The following is a 5,150-nucleotide window of genomic DNA, read 5'->3' as shown; positions in this document are numbered from 1 at the left end:
AATTTTGAGATAGGGTCTCTGTAGTGATATTTCATCTGTATTTTAATAAATAAAGCTTGCCTAAAGATTAGAGAGTGAAACAGTCCCACTGGTCAGCCTTATAGACCAGGCAGTGGTGACACACACCTTTAATCCCAGTAGCCACACTAGTTTACCATAGAAACTGGGCAGTAGTGGTGCATGCCTTTAATCCTAGCCCTAGAGAGGAATATAAGATGGGAGGAGACAGCTCTCAGAGAGTCTCATTCTGAGGATTCCTGGAGGCAGTATCCCCATTTCGGACTGAGGTAGAGGTGAGATCCAGTGGCTGGCTGTTTTGCTTTTTGAACCTTCAGGCAAACTTTTATTAAAATACAAATGAAATATCACTACAGGGAAGTAGACAGTCCACAACTCCAGGCTTACATCATCTTCTTTGAGAATCTTTGAGAGAGCCCTCTTTCTCCCTTGTGTCTCTTTATGAGTTCCAGAGAAGGACTCTCAAGGTCCTGCTTGGACCACATGTTCAATCCCCAGTCAGCATCTGGGGAAGGGAGAGCTAGGATCAGGTGGGCTTGTGGCATATGCTCATAGGAAGAACTGTTCTAGGGCTGGGAGAGAAAAAGGGCCGACACCAGCCAAATGAAGAAAGACACGGGCATCATAGCGTGCTGCAGTAGTACCTTTTACTGTTGTTGGTTTTGCTTTATATTTTAAGATAGAGTCTCACTCTGGAGCCCAGGCTGGCTTGAAGCTCGTGGCTATTCTTCTGCCTCAGCTTCCTGAGTACCGCGATTACAGATGTCTACCACAATTCACTGTCCTCATCCACACCTTGCTTTTTCATATATGCAATTCCAAAACACCCCTTGCTGAATTTAAAGCAACAGTTCATCATCCAACGAAACAATACAGGCTCATCCAGTGACTGTATCGCATTAACACGGGAATCCTGGGGTGTAGGCTGTTCCTCTTGGCAGCTGAAGTTTGGGCTCCTTGTGGTCTTATAACACAAATGCTGTCTAAATTTTCTTCCCTAACACTGAAGTAAGTGCTTTGTGACTCAGTCTTGTTACCATGAGTCTACACATCTGAAAAGTAAACCGTCCCTGCCCATTACATACCAGGACCATGCTACGTCACCAACCAACCTTTCTGGAGCCTGAGTAGCCCTCAGCTATAAACAGCCACAAGTTTGTCTCCAAGCTGTGGTTTCCTGATGATACAATTCCCTTCAGACCTCAGCTGGATCTTTGCCAGTTTTATACCTGGGGATTTCATAAACCAGTCACCAACATCAGAGATCTCACTTGCCCTTGTAACTTCTGTTTCTTAGCAACAGTCCTCAGCTTTGTCCACCCTATAGTCTCTCACCATGGCCACCTCACCCCTGCATCCCACTGGGTATTGCTTCATTGCAGGTATGAACTTTCACTAGTTTAGTAGGGACAACAAAATTGAGAGGAAGGGGCAGGGTTCCCTAATTTGGGGGTTCTTGCCAAGTCCCCAATGTGTTTCCTGTCTCCCTGTTTTGTATTAGTTTCGCGTTTGAGGACAAAATCCAGTTTTTTTCAGAGTGCAGGAAGAACTCCTATGAGACTCTCAGTGCACCTGGGCTACTGGCTGAGTCAGGATGGGCCTCCCTGCTCCTGGGGCCTGATTGCTGAGCGCGAGTTTTGGCTCTCTCCTCCTCTTTAGACTCCAGGGTTTCCTCTTTGTTTCGGTCGGTTTGCATTCCCCCCCCCCTCTTTGGTAGTATGTTCAGAGGAAGGAGGTACTGTATTTGACTGGAGCAGAGTAGTGTGCCCCTCTTCTGAGGGGCATCTCTGAACAAAGAGGAGTGGGAACGTATATTGAAGCAGACAACAAATTGCAGGGTGGTCTTTTAGAGTCTTGTAATTTCTCTAAAAATCTGAAACTGAAACTATAAATCTATGAGTTTAAAAAATTATTTAAAATGACAAAGTGGCTGGGCGGTGGTGGCACACATCTTTAATCTTGGCACTCAGGAAGCAGAGGCAGAAGGATCTCGATGAGTTCATGTTGCGGGAGGTCCTTCCGCTCCTCCAGCCTATAGCCGCTGAGATACCCGCCCATTGGGGCGTGGTCTCTCTCCCTTTAAAAAAGCGGCCACTTCCTTCTCTCGCTCTCTTCACTTCCTGCTCGGCTATCGGCTAGACTCCCTTCCTGGTCGTACAGAGGGCTGACGGTGATCTGTAAGTTTTTTTCCCCTTTAAATAAATACTACCCTGTTAATTATAATTCCAAACTGCTGTGGCATCGTTTGTGACTTACGTCTACAAGTTCAAGACCAGTCTGGTCTAGAAAGCAGGCTCCAGGACAGCCAGGACTGTTATGCAGAGAAACCCTGTCTCGACAAACAAGACATAATAAGCAAACAAACAAAGTAAAATGACAAGGTGATCTCAGAACAAAAAGACTTAGAAACAAAGCAAGCAACAGAAGACAGTCATCCAACTTCATCCATTGGCACCATAAGAACACGTGCCAGTCCTTTGAGGGTTCAACAGCATCCTCGGTGTGCCTGTTGGAAATTTCCAAATACTTAACACACAGAATTTCAATTTCAAAAGCGCTTTAGACGAGGTCTCACTTAGCGTTACAGTCATCATTTCCATTTACACATGTGTTTTGTTTCCATAACAACATGCTTTTAAAGTATCACTTTTAGACTTATAATCACTCCGTGAATATATGTAATCCTAACTTGGGGAATTACTCTCTAGTTAAGAACTTTCTCAACAGCTCACTTGGAAGCCCTCTTATTTCTCAGTCTTTTTTACATTAGCAGGAAATGGCAAAAGACAGGGCAGAATCCCTGCATAGCCTCTTCCCAGTACCCCCTGAGGGGACATCTTGTTCAGCCAGGGTTCCCTTGTCAGAGAGAGGCAATTACCATCTATATGTCATTATTAACTGAATGACAGGCTGCAGGGATTACCAGGTTTCCACTAATATTCTCTTTTCATTCCAGAATCCAAACCAAGAGAGCATATTGCCTTTAGCCTGCTAAATTTTTTAAACAAATTGTGTTTCCAAGTCACTTCCAGTTAAGCTATGACAATTATGAAGACTGTGGCATTTTAATGTTTAAGACAAAGTATTCATTTGCAAAACAAAAGAGTTGTCAAGAAGCCACTTGTACCCTTGTGGGAGGTGGTCTCATCACATGCTAGCTAAATATAGCTCCTCACATTCTCCAGGATGTAGTTTACACAGCAACGAGAGTTGGGAGAAGTGTAAGTGTTATAAAAAGCATTTCACCTTTTAATGGAAAGCAATCTTCTTCTTCCTAATTTAATTAGTAGACTTGGGAGTTTACTCCCATGTCAGGCCATATGAGTAGTGTGAGCATAATTTATTAACGCAAATCTGATGTAACTATCACAGTGTGAGCCACAAAAACCACAAAGACTGCACAACCACCTTCTCCAGGGGGAGGGCAACTTGCCAATAACCTCGGAATGCTATCCCTGGGAGTGACATCGAAAGCTTCCCGGGAGCAGGCAGTGAAATTTACTTTACAGTTTGAAGGGAAGCTGTTATAGTTAAGGGCTGGAGAGTTGTGCAGTGGTTAAGAGCTCTTGCAGAGAACCCAGCTTTGGTTCTAGTACCCACGTGGCAGCTCACAATCACCTGTAACTCCAGTTCCAGGGATCCAGGGCCTTTTCATAGCTTTCGTAGGCATCAGGAATGCACCAGGAATGCGCACATTATACACATACATATAGACAAAACATATATACACATACATATAGAATATATATACACATAAATAACAATCAAATCTTTTTAAAAAGAAGCTATTACCACTCTGTAGAGACTGTCTTATATTTGAGACTTTTATATTTTTTCATTTATAGCTTATTATGTTAGAAATAAATTTCTACTATATTAAAGTAATAATATTTAACTTTAAATTATAATCAAATGAACTTACATTGTTTTATTTTGAGACTAATATTTTATATATTTGGGGCGTTAAAACAAAAGAATTCTGGGGAATTCCATTTGACATGTCCTCAAGACTTATTCAACCAACTGCATAATAGAACTTTGCCAGGTATATAGTCCATCTTGTTCCTGCCACAAATAATAGCCACCCTTAGGTTCTGTAACCAGTCACAGGGTCACATGTAAAAGTCTTACCAACCTTGCACTCTTCCCTGACTCTCTCCATCCCAGAAAAAAATTCAAGCCTTATATGAGCTATTTTGTATCGCCTGGAGCAACAAAAGGCAGAAAGAATGCAAGGAGAAACAACAAGGTATTTTGTCAAGTATTGGAGTATAAAGGAAGGAAGCACAGTATGTATGGACGCTTTCACTAGCGATGTGGTTTTTTTGAGAAATAAAGAAGATGGGCAATTCATCGTATTAATTAGAGAAATAAAAAATGAAAAGAATCACATATTGCTTCCTGACCAAGTGCTCGTGGACACTTTCTACAACAGTTGACTATACTCTGCTGTGGGGCAATCCTTTTGTGTACACCGTGAAGATAGTTTTCTCTCGTTAGTTTCAAAAGAGCTAACTGGCCAGTAGCTAGGTAGAAAGAGGTTAGGCGGGAGAGCCAGACGAGAGAACACTGAGAAGAAGGAGGGCCATCGCCAGCCAGAAGCAGAGGAGGGCAGAGTCACCAGCCAGAAGCAGAGGAGGGCAGAGTCACCAGCCAGAAGCAGAGGAAACAGGGGATGAATATGCAGTGCTGGAAAAAGGTATTGTTACATGGTAGAACATAGATAAGAAATATGGATTGATTGAAGTTGTAAGGTCTAGTTAGTAACAAGCCTGAGCTATCTGCTGAGCATTTACAATTAATAATAAGTTTCTGTGTGGTTAATTGGGAGTTGGTTGGCAGGACAGAAAAGTTCAACAATATTTTAGACACTACTATCATGAATATTGGTACAAATTAAGCAACGTCTAATTGATCTCTGAGCCTATTTCAGTGAAACCTCCTTGTAGTTTTCTGACTCCCCTTCCTCAACTCCTGTACAACACAGGGATTTCTCTCTCTTAGGAACACAGAAGACCAATTACTTCCTGTTATTTCCATTGTCCTAGTTTGGTTCCTGTTTTGTGATAAACACCAGGGTCAAAAGGAACTTGGGGAAGAAAAAGTTTATCTCTCCTTACAACCCTGAGGTC

The sequence above is a fragment of the Microtus ochrogaster genome, linkage group LG1 (assembly GCF_000317375.1).
Source record: "Microtus ochrogaster isolate Prairie Vole_2 linkage group LG1, MicOch1.0, whole genome shotgun sequence".
In the NCBI taxonomy this organism is placed as follows: Eukaryota; Metazoa; Chordata; class Mammalia; order Rodentia; family Cricetidae; genus Microtus; species Microtus ochrogaster.
Note: the sequence above shows the minus strand (reverse complement) of the source record.